We start from the raw sequence: 14856 nt of genomic DNA, 5'->3' as shown, positions 1-14856 counted from the left end.
TTGAAAATATTGCAGTTATGCTGGTGAAGGAAGAGGAAAAGGGCAATAAATATGATGTTTTTCTTTTCTTCTTGTGTGCATTTGATAAGCTTAGCTAAAAAAAAAAGCTTCCATTTCCTGTTTACAACACAAAGTGAAATGCAGGGAAATTGTTTAAAAATAATTACATTTGCATTATAGCATGCCGTGTGAATGGGAGACAGAAGAGCATCAAGAGATGATGTGTGTTTTGTGTGATTTGTGGTTTTTGCCAGGTCATTTCAAACTGCACTTATTCAGAGTTCTTGCTTCTGAGTCAAACCATTTTAGCCATGAAACCAGAACGGTGACTTCAAAAAGCACGGCACATAAATGAACTGTAATAAACAAAGTATTTTATCTTGTGTCCAACAAGATGAAAAGAAGATTCACTCCCGAGCTGCTTAACGACTGAGTACAATCCGGCTGTGTAAAATAAGGGCTGCATTATCTTAATGCAATGCACTTTAAATTCCTCTAGAAATGGCCTTTGAAGACGAAAAGAAGTCTTATACTGTCAGAATGGCATTTTATTTAATAGTGATTAAATTCTAGTCTTAAAATAAGGAGATGTAGCCCCATTAGTTATGTGACATACAAAAGAGGCATTGCTGAACATCTTATATTCCTGCTAATCATACTAACCCAACATCAGTAAGTCTGGGCTAAATGATTCGACATTACTGTGATGCTTAATGAGCTGGACATCTTGAAATATATGAACGAGTAATTTGTTCATTGTTATACAACTGAAGTCATAAGACTGACTCATACAGTACAGTACAGTACACTTCACTTTATAGTCAACTCAATACCTCAAGTCAAGTCAAAAAGCTTTTATTGTCATTTCATGCATATATTGCTGACGCAGAAACAACGTTTCTCCAGGTCCATGGGGCTACATAATACAACACAGAGTTACATAAAACAACACATAGCCTAAGGACTAGTGCAAAAAAAGCACAGCAAAGATATCGTAAGAAATAAAAAAATGTAAGACAATATAACAATGAGGGTGAAGATCTTAATGAAGAACAAGAAGTTTATTCCAACGTAGCAGTGACAAAATACACAAAGTACTTTGGGTTCATCTGAGTCAGTAAGAACATAGGACAAACCATGCTCAAGCATTTTATACTGTTTTTCCTCTTCAAACGGGGTTTCCCTTTAAATGTGTATTGGGCATAAGAACTGAGTGTCTCCCAAATGGCTGGGATACACCTAGTTGTCTAGCCGGATGTCCTTAAATGTTAATCATGGTCACTTACACCTTGGCTTGGTATTGTTACATTTGTTATCAACCAGGTGGTCACTTTTCACTTTTTTGGCCATTGTGGTCACGTAGACCCTTTGTTAGTGGCGATCCTTGATGTCCTGCTGCTGCTCCCATACTAACGATTTAATCAAGTTTATTCATTTAGAGTTCTAAACGTATTACCTTATGATATGTAAGTCTTTTTAGGGATGAGCTCTTTTCAATGTGTATCTTGGAGTGGAATCTGGGTGCATATATATATGTAATTTCTTACACTATCTATCTATCTATCTATCTATCTATCTATCTATCTATCTCTCTCTCTCTCTCTCTCTCTCTCTCTCTCTCTCTCTATATATATATATATATATATATATATATATATATATATATATACGTATATATATATACGTATATATATATATATACGTATATATATATATACGTATATATATATATATATATATATATATATATATATATATATACGTATATATATATACGTATATATATACGTATATATATACGTATATATATATATATATATATATATATATATATATATATATATATATATAGAGAGAGAGAGAGAGAGAGAGATAGTATAGCATATTATATAGTGTTTTTAATTACCTTTTGGCTGTTTTTTTATTATTATTTATACAACTTTAATTGCATAATTTAATATTCTTCACATGGTCTTAGAAACACTGCATCTGCATTTTATTGCTGCAGTATTATTTCATTTACATATCTCTTTCACCTGAATAAGTTCAGTGAATTAGAATCTCGTGCTTTTGTTTCGATTCACATCACTTTATAAGGATTGAATCCTGTAAATTACATCAGTCTGTTTAAATCTACTTTAACATTTATTTGATTCAGCAGTGACATTGGATAGTTCTATTTTTTCCTGTCTATGTTTTGTGTCTTCCTCCCAGGATCATCTATTCATTTATTCATTTATTCTTTCATTTATTTATTGCCAACGCAAGAAGCATTTGTTTTGACAGATGCTTGCTCCGGGGTGGCTGCCAAAGCGCAGACAGATTTTCTGGGGATCCGCGCTACAGCACACAGTAAACACAGCGGGTTAGGCAAACACACTCGACGCAAGTCAGATTTGTGAACAATTAGCTGCTCCAGCCAGAGAGACTTCTGTCCTTACTGATCTAAGGGGAGGTTAGGGAAACCTGGGCACACCTTAGCACTTAAAACTATAAAGCACAGGATTCAGAAGTATCTTTAAGATCCATGTTAATGAGGATAAAAATGAGTTCATCATCAAATAATTATAAACACAGGCAAGGGAAGAGTGAAGCATTCAGAATAGACTCTGTATATGTGAGTCATGAGTGTATAGACCAGGAGGTCTTTAAAATTCAGAGGACCCTTGTTGGTATGGAGGTTTAATGTCCTTGCTAAGTTACACTGACCTCCTAGTTTGAATCACTGCCCATCTATGACTGCGTTATAATGGCTGTTAGCAATGAGGCTAAAGACACCTAACATTAGGCCTCACCTACAGCCTGTGTTAATTGGTTTTGGATCAAAAGGAAGACCACTGGAGTTATTCTCTCCCCAAGTGCGTGCAGAGACGAACGCTTTCCTACAGCTGACTCCAGTTTGAGCACACTGTCTGTTTTATGAGCATTAGGCATATTAATGCAGCAAGGGAGCTTTTATCAGAGCTACACACACACATGCACACAAACATACCTGCAGAGGAGGAGTCATGCCCTTCAGCACAGCTCACTTTGTTTTCAATAATTAGGTACTCGCTTATCACATTCATATTACATTTCCTCTCTCCACCTCTTCCTCTACCTTTCTTGTTCACAGCAGGCACCCTGTTTGAAAAAAAAAAAAAAAGATTATTTTGAACTCACCTATAAAGACAGATAGGCTCTCTTCAATTGTAGTGGCACGAACAAAAGCAAAGTCTTATCTCAGGAACAGATTGACCTTTTGAAGTGCTCAGAGAGCGCACAGAGCACGTCTGTGTGTTTGTGTGTTTTTTGTTCAAGCATTCCAAACGCAGTGTGTAACAAGACAGTGTGCCGTATATTCGATATCTGTATTTAGCCGTGTCTCTTTGCAGTATACGATGAGGACGCATCTGGCCACACAGATGTTACTATCGAATGCCAGTGATAAGAAATGAGCCATACTGTCACAAACAGAAATGCGCGCGTTGCAAAATGCGTACTCGCATGGTACCAGGATGATGAAATTATGTAATTATTTAATCACAGATGCTGCTGGATCAGGTTTTAAACTCTGCACCAGGATGCAATGGAGCACTGATTAATCTTAGGTTTATTCAGAAATCTGGTGTTCATTATAAATGATCAATTTCGTGTACACCTGATATGTTTTTGAAGGATTTTTCCAGGTCAATCCTCCTCCCTATTTTTCTTCATGCCTGACTCTGCCCTGTTTTGTACTATGTCTAAAATTGCATGTACTCTCTCTCTCTCTCTCTCTCTCTCTCTCTCTCTCTCTCTCTCTCACTGTCAGTTTTCTTATTTACTGCACTGATAGATCACTACCATGCTGTTCTCTCTGTGTGAATAGTAGCTAATTATCAGCTAAAAATACCTCAGTTTAGTAATAATTACCTGCTCTGTAATTCATGGAATTGTACTATCCCTGTGAGACAAGTTGGCAAGCAGGCAAGCATCTTTGCTGTCACCTTGGGGCACACTCTCCATCTGAGAGAGCTGAGGGTGAAAAGGAGATGCATAACGAGAGGCAGGAAGAGGACACAGTGGCACAAACCTGCCAGTGATGCCATATTTCATGGCGCCTGAATGTCAGAGCTCCAGGTGTGAGCTCATACACTGGCCAGACAGATTCACTGTCCATTTGGCCAATTTCAAGGGACATCTAACTGTAGTAAAATGTTACTTACATTACAGCAGTGGAGGGTTAATGGCCTTGCCCAAGAGCCCAGCAGTGGCAGCTTTGATGGTCTTGGGATTTGAACTCACAACCTTACAATCATCAACCTGACAATCATCTGAGCTACAACTTGCCCACATGTCAAAGGAGAGAATAGGATTTTTTTTCAGGTGTTTGTCCAAATCACATTAGATGAGTGTGAATGAGTGTAATGGGCTTGGCTCAACGAGTAAGAGTGAGAGAGTGGGTGGCTAAATTAGACACTTCAGAATGTTCAAGCCAATGCCAGTTTCCCCTTCTGCTTTGATCTACAGAAGGATCCATGTTGTTCAGTTTTAATTATGTGTGTGTGTGTGTGTGTGTGTGTGTGTGTGTGTGTGTGTGTGTGTGTGTGTGTGTGTGTGTGTGTGTGTGTGTGTGTTTAGTTTTGGATGAGATCACTCCTGCATCAAACAGAAATGCACAGATGCTGTGTCAGACCTATTTTCCTATTTCTATATAAAATGATGTGCAATATTCAGAACTGATTCTTCCCAAGACTAAAGGAAATAAATGTATTATATTTGCATAATTACATCCCTGGTGGTCCAGCAGCAGAATACTGCACTCTCACCATCATGGCCTGGGTTTGATTGCTGGGCAGGGAACCAACCCAGCCACCGAGGAGTTACTGTAACTCTCAGCACTGTTCCCAAACCTAGATAAAATGTGAAAGTTGTGTCATGAAGGGCATCTGTCAAATGAGAACATGGTTTCAGGTTTTCCTTATTTCCTAGTCAACATAATGCATTAAGAAGGTGCAGCAGGTGTTTGTTTTTACCTGGAAGGCTCCAGAGCAATCTTCAGGAATTTGCAGATTGTTGCAGAGATACAGTATAGGATGTGGAGATGTAGAAGTATAAGGTTGAGAAATGTTATAGAACAAGGTATTGTTGTTGTTCTAGGTTTCATTTTGAGGCCTTTCTGATTAAATAGTCATATGGCAGAATATAACTTTCCTGGTCAGGGTCATGGTGGGAATATATCCTTGATGGGATGCCAGTTCATTGCAGAGCAGCATGCACACACATCCACAGAGTCAAATCCTATTCTGTTGTTTGTTGGCCAGTAGCCAATCCCCGGAGAACCCAGAGGAAACCACACAGACAGAATGAATACATGAGATACTCCGCACAGACATTAACCCGAGCTGAGGATCGAAAGGTGAGGCTGAGAGGCGGCAATGTGAGGCGTTATCACATTAGCAGCTTATTGGGTAAAGCAGTTGCCATAGATTGGGTAAACCAATCTCATAAAGCCCATAATGCTTTGCTTTAGCTTTGGTATTGGTACTTTGGTATCAACTGGTACTTTCTGTTGGGGTATTGGTAAATGTTTAATGATGAATGGCTGGATCTTCATTAACTGTGAACTCACATGGGATCAACATGGCAATATAACCGATCTATAATAATAAAAGGATTTTTGTCAAAGTGATGTTAAGGCTATAATGAACACATAAATCAATTTGCTCATTAGGTATGAATTTCAATTATAATTTTAAACTTTGTCATTTTTATTCAGAATTTTTGTATTTATGTAAAGCTCCTTTGAGACCATGTGCATTGTTAAAATGTCTATAGAAATAAAGTTTAACTGAATTGCCATTCAAACAACTGCATTTTGCATTACATTATTTGGCAGACAACCTTATAAAGCAGTAGGATACAAACTTACAACCTTCCAGACAAGTGTCCAACACCTTAACCACTAAGCAACCATTTTCCCATACAACATCCTTCCTCAGCGAGTCTGAGACTGACATAAATGTAAGGTGTGATAAGCAGTGTTACCATGTGAGAATGTCCTTGATTCAGAACAAACCTACTGTTGTCCCTAGTAACACAATGTGTATGCATTGAAACTAGGCAGCACAGATTACATTTCTATGTAAAAAACATATATAGTCTAAACATAACCAAGAGAGAAATACAGAAGTAATAACAGCACATGTCAATAAAACTTCTCAGTAGCTGTTTGAATCCATTTTAATGTCCAGGATTAGTGTTTCATGAAGCCATATTTCAGTAGAAGATCCATTACCTCTCATTACCACAGAGGTGACTGTGCATATTGATTCAGGACAGCCTTAATGCACTGTATCTGTCATAAAATGTACAAGATGCTGTTTGAGGTGGCTTTTTGAATACAAGCAGAGCACATGCTACTGTAATATCTTAGTGATCAATTTAAGGACCATTGATTCGCTACAGTAAATAATCTCTATTTCTGAGTCCCCCGAGATTATTATTAAAGAGCAGTGTTTGGATGGGCGGATTTCTTAATTACAGTGGAAGAATATGCATGGTGACACGCTGAGCCTCCAGGGTATCGCTCCTCCAAATTTCCACTTGTCACTGACAGTGTGACGCTGGCCTTCACAGGAAGCGCTCATTTCCATTTGATTAGGCCGGCGCTGTTTATGACTGTCTGTAAATGACGCCGTGTATTAAGAGCTAATGACAGCTCTTCACACTTGCCACAGTGACAGGCCGTGCTTCTTTAAAATGTCTTATCATACCCCTGTCACCCCTGTCAGGAAGAAAATGGTCCATAACTGCCATTAGCTCCATAAACAAAAGCAATTAGCACTAGGAATCTGATTGACTCCTGTGGATTTCAGATGACTCTTTGAGATATACTGTCATGTACATCTATTAATGGTGAATTTAGGGCATCACCCTCATGGTTATGGTCTTGTCTTGCTCGAAGCAAGCTTTACTCATGTCCTGGGAATGGACGCTAGAGAAAAAGAGCGATAGCTTTTTAAAGCTCGACTGCCCCTGTTGCTCAGCTCATGTGGTGCAGAGCAAAAAGTCTGCTCCCGGTCCAGCATGACACAGAAAGATATAGAGCTTTCATTTGGAATGGTCCATGGGGATTTCAGTGCAATAACTCAAGCGAGTGTGTACGTGAGGAGGCCGGAGAAGCCAAAATCAGGGGGGGTTTGACTTCCTGACTTATAATGCAGTTTCTGTTACCAGTGCCACCCAGGCAGAGATGGCTTAAAAGGGTACAGGAAGAAATCCACAGGACAGGTGGAAGAAAATCATGTGCCGTGTCAGGGTACGTGATTTCAGCAGGCAATCTGTTTTTGATTGACAGATATGTGGCACGTCATAATAGGAAATTGATGATGCTCAGTGGTGTGTGGTGCAGGCAGCTAATTGATTGAGTTCTCTGTGAGGGAGCAGGCCGACATCTGTCCCACGCTATAGCAAAATCCTTAATTAAGTCAGGAGGAAGTGGTGATGAGGTGGAAGATGGAGGTGGAGCTCTCCTCTTGAAATGTTTGAGCCCTGCCGTCTCATCACGGACTGGCTTACAGCTCCTTTGGGTGTAGGGATGTGCACACGCAGACGCGCGCACACCTGATCAATAGAATGTTTTTGTGTATTTTCAACTATATTTGTTGTCTGATCAACTTTGTCTCCCCCTCCAGTTTCTATTGTTTTCTCCTTCAAAGCTCACACTATCTCAAAATCTCGCATTTTCTTTATATCACACTGGCTTCAGCTGAAAAACTGAGTCAAAGCACCTGTACTCTCCCCAGCTTTACTCAGCTCCTGGAGAAACATTCTGTTTATTGAAGACAGATCTGTTTGCTGCTTTAATTTCCTTCCTGCCAAGACTGAGAACCTCTTTGGCATCTGAACAAACTGTTGCCTTCCTCTCTCCTTCCACATTAGACCTTGGTGCAATTGGGTTTTTGGTTGAAGCCTGAGAGGGAGACAGGCAGGTTTATATTCAGCTTAGCGCATAGCAGCCAGGCTGCCCTGGAGCTTTCCTCCTTCTTCTTGCAGTGTTTGATGTGGATTAGGACTCGGGTGCTTCATCCCTGAGCAGCACAGCAAGGCACAATCAGCTTTGAGAAGCACACATGGATCAGGCGCACACACAAACACACACAAACACATACACATTTATTATTTTATCGTGTTTTTTAAAATAGTTTTTACATACTAATGTTAATCTCTTTTGTTATATCTTTGGTTTAGGGTAACAGACACGGCACAAATATGGCACGTAACGGTTATCTTTTTTACATGGCTACCTGCTTTACTTCACAAGTTATATGTTATTTTCATCGAATTATCTACATGATTTACTTTAGAGGTAGCTACATGCTTTACCTCAGAACTAGCTTCATGCTTTACATGATGTAAAGCATGAAGCTAGTTCTGAGGAAAAGCATGTAGCTACTTCTGATGTAAAGCATGTAGCTACTTCTAAGGTAAAGCATGTAGCTACTTCTAAGGTAAAGCATGTAGCTACTTCTAAGGTGAAGCATGAAGCTAGTTCTGAGGTAAAGCATGCTACTTCTGATGTTTTACCTTAGAAGTAGCTACATGCTTTACCTTAGAAGTAGCTACATGCTTTACATCAGAAGTAGCTACATGCTTTACCTCAGAACTAGCTTCATGCTTTACTTCAGAAGAAGTTACCTGCTTTACCTCAGAACTAGCTTCATGCTTTACCTCAAACTAGCTTCACTTTACATCAGAATTAGCTACATGTTTTACCTTAGAAGTAACTGCATGCTTTACCCCAGAACTAGCGTCACAGAAGTAGTTACCTGGTTTACCTCAAAATTTATGTTATTACTTCAGAACTAGCTTTATGCTTTACATCAGAAGTAGCTACATGCTTTACCTCAGAACTAGCTTCATGCATTACCTTAGAAGTAGCTACATGCTTTATCTTAGAAGTAGCTACATACTTTACATCAGAAGTAGCTTCATGCTTTACTTCAGAAGTAGCTGCATGCTTTCCCACAGAACTAGATTCATGCTTTACATCAGAATTAGCTATCTGCTTTACTTAAAAAAGGAGTGACCTGCTATATGTCAGACATAGATACCTTCTTTCACAAATTTATATTTTTGTCATGTGGTTTTCCCCAAGTAGATATCAGTGAGAATCAATGAGAATCAGTGTGTCTATAATAGGCTATATTGGCAAATTGTTGAGCTAGCACGTTTTTCTTTTTTTTTTCTTTTTTCTTTTTTCTTTTTTTTTGCTGCCTGTGCTTTTCCCCTCTTCTGTTTGGGTCAGTACAGTGAAGAATAAGCACTTTATCATTAAATAGATCCAGTAACTGCTCATTTTTATGGATCTATCTAAAATATACCTGGAATTCTCTGCTCTGGTACACTCTGCTCTGGAACAGTCATACAAAGAATGAATCTGATTGATCCATCCATCCATCCATCCATCCATCCATCCATCTTCTCCCGCTTATCCGGGGCCGGGTCGCAGGGGCAGCAGACTAAGCAGGGATGCCCAGACTTCCCTCTCCCCAGACACTTCCTCCAGCTCTTCCGGGGGAATACCGAGGCATTCCCAGGCCAGCCGAGAGACATAGTCCCTCCAGCGTGTCCTAGGTCTTCCCCGGGGCCTCCTCCCGGTTGGACATGCCCGGAACACCTCCCCGGGGAGGCGTCCAGGAGGCATCCGAAACAGATGCTCGAGCCACCTCAGCTGACTCCTTTCGGAGGCAGGAGCTCTCCGCCTCTCTCGAGGAGTTGGGTTCCAGAGCCCAAGCTGTGCGTGGAGGCAAGCCCAACTATCTCTAGTCGGTATCTCTCAGCCTCCCGCACCAGCTCAGGCTCCTTCCCCCCCAGCGAGGTGACATTCCATGTCCCAGAGCTAGATTACGTGTCCGGGGATTGGGTTGCCGAGGCCCCTGCCTTCGACTGCCACCCAATCCACAATGCATCGGCCCCTTACGGTTCCTCCTGCAGGTGGTGGGCCCACGGGAGATCGGCCCCACGTCGCTCCTTCGGGCTGAGCTCGGCCGGGCCCCGTGGGGTAAGACCCGGCCACCCGGGCAACGTCATGGACTTTGATTTTGAATTCTTCATAAGGGGCTTTTTGAACCGCTCTTTGTCTGGCCTGTCACCCAAGACCTGTTTGCCTTGGGAGACCCTACAAGGGGCAGAAAGCCCCAGACAACATAGCTCCTAGGATCATTCAGGCACGCAAACCCCTCCACCACAATAAGGTGGCGGTTCAAGGAGGGGTCTGAGTGATCCAGTGATGGATAAGCAGTCAGACAGACTGTAATAAAGCAGGAATTCACCACCCATACTAGCTCATCCTTTGCCTCCTTTTCAAAACCAACAGCAACTTTAGAATTTCGGTTCACATTCCACTGTCCCATAGATAATACCAAAATATGTGAAGCTCGTGTCCCAGTTAATCAGATGTTTATCATTGTTATGGTCTGAGTGAAGAAAGCAGCATGTCAGATGCTTTGATTAATGCACCCTCTAGCTTCATAATGGCCATCCAGATGAGTGTTATACAGGCTGGCGAGGGGGAGACGGAGCTCGTCTTTTTCCTCATTTAGGGATGCCTATGAGGCAAGTCGGAGTGCAGAGCTCTAATTATAGACATTGTCCACAGCCTATGATATAAAAACTGCTTCGTCTGATTAGGGAATCTGTCAGAGCTGGTGAAGGGATCACTTACCATGACCCATTTTATCAGACACACACACACATACTCCTACGCTCAAAGCTCAAAAGCAGACAACTAAAAAATGGCCATTATTTCTGCTCACAGCCTCTGTGAAACCGAATGGCAGAGAATCTTAACGTGTGTCTATAGCTGAGTTATGGGTGTACTAAAAATCGAGCGAATCGGTGTGCTCGTGTTTAAGCTGAAAATAGCGAGCACAATGCAGTTGCTAATGGCTGGAACAACTGTAATATGGCCTTTAATGCTTTCTGTTGTAAGAACTAGTGCCTGTTGGTTTATGCATGCCTGGCCAATTTAAGACAGCAGCAGTGTGAGACTAAAATAGATATTACCTGTTTTTCCAGTGAGGCATGGCCATATTTGTCTCTGAATATGTGAGTGAAGTTTTTGAATGTAAAAGTCACACAGAAGTCACAGAATATTATTAATGAAAATAATCTGCTTGGGGAAAAAAGTACAAATTTCTAGGCATTATTATTCCTGGAGCTTTGCAATGCACGCAGCCTCCATACCATATACGTAGACGCTTCATTCTATATTTGATTAGCACCTTCAACATTAGTTGCGAAATCCTTATTCCATGGTGGGGATCAGAAATGATGAAAGAAATGGGTTTCCATTTGGTTGGATAATTGAAGCTGCCGGACCTGATTGATGTCTAGGGGCTGTAAAAGTGTGAGGTGGTCATATGCATTGGGCACATGCCATTTAAAAAAAAAATCGAACTTGTTTCCTCCGTGACTTTGTGTGACCTCGTCTTGTTCGCTTCCATTAAAAATTAACGATGTGCAGCTAATTGGACTAGTCAGGCAAGGCATGATGTGACATCTATAGATCAGAGGCAGGGTGACCAAACATCAGGTAAAGCTGCCATTTAAAGGGCATCAAGAGAATGTAACCCAATTGGATAAATTACATCATTTATTTCTCTCTCGTTCTGGATTCTCAGTCACTCAAGGGCTGTCAAATCTGATTTCTCAAGGTGAAAGTCCTGCTTCCTGCTACAAATCATGTTAAATCTGTGATCTCTTCAACCTCAATTAATTGACACAACAGGTGGTGTCACTCATTTCAAATGAAGGGGTTCAGAAGACTGCTGTGACATCCGTTATAATGATGAGCTAACATTAAGTCCTTCGTGGTAGTTATGTCACATGTTTGGTCCCCAATGCAGTGCTGCTCTGCATAAATACTGTATTAGTTTAACTCCATTCAGTTCAGATATATTGCATAGCATGTTTAACAATAGGCATTGTCACAAAGCAGCTTTATAGAAGCCTGGATCTAGATTTAGATCCCTAATAAGCAAACCGGGGGAAATAGCGTAAAAAAAACTCCCGGATATTTTAAATAATGACTCTTCTACAGGTCTACACTATAAAGTATACGGTAAAACAGTACTAAGTGTGTGATTTTGCCGCAGGGTTTTTTATTTTTTATTTTTTTTTAATATGCTTGAATTGGTGAAATTGCACACACTTTGCTCTTTTAAACCACTATAGTGAAGACATATATAAATACTTTCTATGAATCAAACAGTGCTTTGGCTGACTGCGTGTTGTGATGTCAGATGACATGGCCGAAATCTGCATTAAAAAGTCTGCTATAATTGTAAGAAATTGCAGTCTGCTCCAAAATATCACCGAAATAACATGATTTTGTGTTCATTTGCAAAATTGCTAAATCCTGGAGGGAATGATATTGTGAATAAGGGTCCTGGGATGAGCACAGCTTAGTCTTTGTGATTATAGCAGTGCATCTGTGTGAGATTTGGTATTCAATCACAGATACAGACTTTGGAAAATGTATTTTTAGAATATGTAAAGCAATTTTCTTTAAAGCCAGTGGTACACTCGTTGTTGGCTTTTAGAAGACAATGTGATAGTGTTAAATACCCGAACCTGTTTGGCTTATAAAGGCCTGTACTTTGCTATGCCATATACATTGAAGTGCTTATACTGTAAAGGCCTGTACTCTGAAGTGTTTTATTCAACAGTCAGATAAAGTGTTCCTCAACCAGTAAACAGCAGGCACAAAATGGCTACCGGCATTTAAGCAGACAATAAGGCAGGGCTGTGACCTCCTTCTCTCTTAGCCTGAGAGTTACAACGTCATGCTCTTGGCACAATGTTTCTGTTTCTCTGATCGCCCTGCCGCTTTTATATCAACATAAGCTAAACTCTATGACATTCCTGCCAAGGGATGTACTGCAGATGTAGAAGACTTGGGTTCATGGTTACTTATTGCCCTGCTTATTAACAGGGCTCTAGCTGTATACTGCAGGACAGCTTGGAGCTGGGAAGCATCTCTCTGAGCATCATAGGCCCACTGAGGGCACTTGGAGCTGAGCCGAGCAAGCTCAGAGCTTAGGGTGATGTGAGGGGGTGTCAAGTAGGAAGCATCCTTTCCCTGCTGACTCGGCTTGTTTTTTTATTGCCACTCAGGGTTTTCCCCAGGGCTTTCTCTTATTTTTCGTAAACTCTAAATCCTTTAAAATCTTATAAGGCCTTGGAGCAGGCAGTGATCTGATTTTCATTTTTCTAATCCAGAAATGCAAACCTACCTATACATCTAAATTATGTGTACTGAAAATTTCATTTGTATTATATATAAAATAGAAACACAGATTGCTCCTATCAGTCATCCATTTATGAGATTCACCAAAATACTGGGTTTGTCTCTAGCACCCTACTGCCTGTGGCCCTGAAGGTGGACTCGAGGCATAGTGACCAGTCGTCCCCTGACTCCGCTAATGAATTAGACAAATGAAAAAAGATAGTTGAGCTGCCACATTTCATTTGCTATGGGCACTTGATATGTGCTTCCGTAATAAGATTGGAGAGGAATGTATATAAACTGTGTGTGAGAGAGTGTATGAGAGAGAAAATGGGAAAGAGATGGGTAAATATTGACATGTACACAGTCTTTTGTCCTACAGATGTCTTTTTTATAATCCAAACGTCTTGTCATTCCTTTATGTTCAATTTGTAATTATTGTTTTTTTTTTTTCCAAGAATTCTTTATAGAAATACTCCAGTATTTTTTTTTCCTAATCTCTATTGTCTGCATCTGCTTCATCTGTATAATTGCCACAGACAATGTTCACACAGTTCCATGTAGTAAGAAATAAACAGAAATGCAGATTACTTGAATCTTACTTACAATGGAAGCCTAAGTTCAATTTTTTTTTGTCTCAATAAACAGCTGGAATATGTGCGCTATGCTTGTGAGTTCATAACTAACAACTAATTTCAGGTCAGTGACTAATCTCAAGGTCTCTTGATTAGATTCTTGAGAGAAAGTCTTTCCAAAGTCGTTGCTGTGTATTCAAATGTGAAATACTGGAGCTACACTGAAGCAGGTCCGGTTACTTTCCAAAGGTTTCCAGAGGTTTTGCTCTGATTGTGTGTGATCAGATGGAAAGAACAGCACCTGCATGTTTAATTTGATCTGTGTTTACCATGTAAATTAAGTCCTCTTTCTGAAAGAGCAACTTCTAATAGCCTTAAATTTACAAATACAGTACCTTGATTTATGAAAGCTGTTTAGAAAATTTTGTGTGTGTGTGGATATTTATTGACTGCCAAAACAGCTGCCCTTTCCAGCATTCATTAATAACAGCAGTCTGTGGTACTGGGAAAGATATTGAAATAATTTTCTACAGTAATCATATATTCACAGACAGACAGCGATTATTTAGAGAAATGGTGAAGTATTCTATTAAAGAGTTAGGAAAGTAATACAGTACATAAACACATTATCTAACTCTATTAGAGTTCTCATTGTGGAACTTTCACCTGCGCATTTTATATCCACATTTTTCCAGCGCTGGTGTGAATACATGAGATGTCTCCTTAAGTCATTTGTCAGATAAATGCTTTTTATCTATCAGAGGACTCATTGCTTTTTCCTTTTTTAAACAGGCTAGCAAAAAAAAAAAATCATGGTATGAAGGACAATCAATCAGATTAGTCTGTTTACCTTTGAAAATGACAAAGAAAAAACTATAAATAAAAGCCTCTACATCTCTGTGAAACACAATGTAGGTAGAATCTCTTTGTGTATATCTTTGTGTATGTGAGCGCATTTCTAAGGCACACCTGGCAAGTCTGCTTCTGGACCGAGAAATGTGCTGTATCTGTAATTAGAAAAGCAAA

At 40.1% G+C, this 14856-nt stretch overlaps 1 protein-coding gene across 3 annotated transcripts in view; it reads left to right on the top strand.

Annotated features, from left to right (window-relative positions):
• cadm2a (cell adhesion molecule 2a) overlaps positions 1-14856 on the top strand; it is a 339485-nt gene that overhangs the window by 151638 nt on the left and 172991 nt on the right. The window lies entirely within an intron of this gene.

The sequence above is a fragment of the Tachysurus fulvidraco genome, chromosome 20 (genome assembly GCF_022655615.1).
Source record: "Tachysurus fulvidraco isolate hzauxx_2018 chromosome 20, HZAU_PFXX_2.0, whole genome shotgun sequence".
NCBI lineage: Eukaryota > Metazoa > Chordata > Actinopteri > Siluriformes > Bagridae > Tachysurus > Tachysurus fulvidraco.
This window is presented reverse-complemented; position numbering and strand designations above follow the sequence as displayed.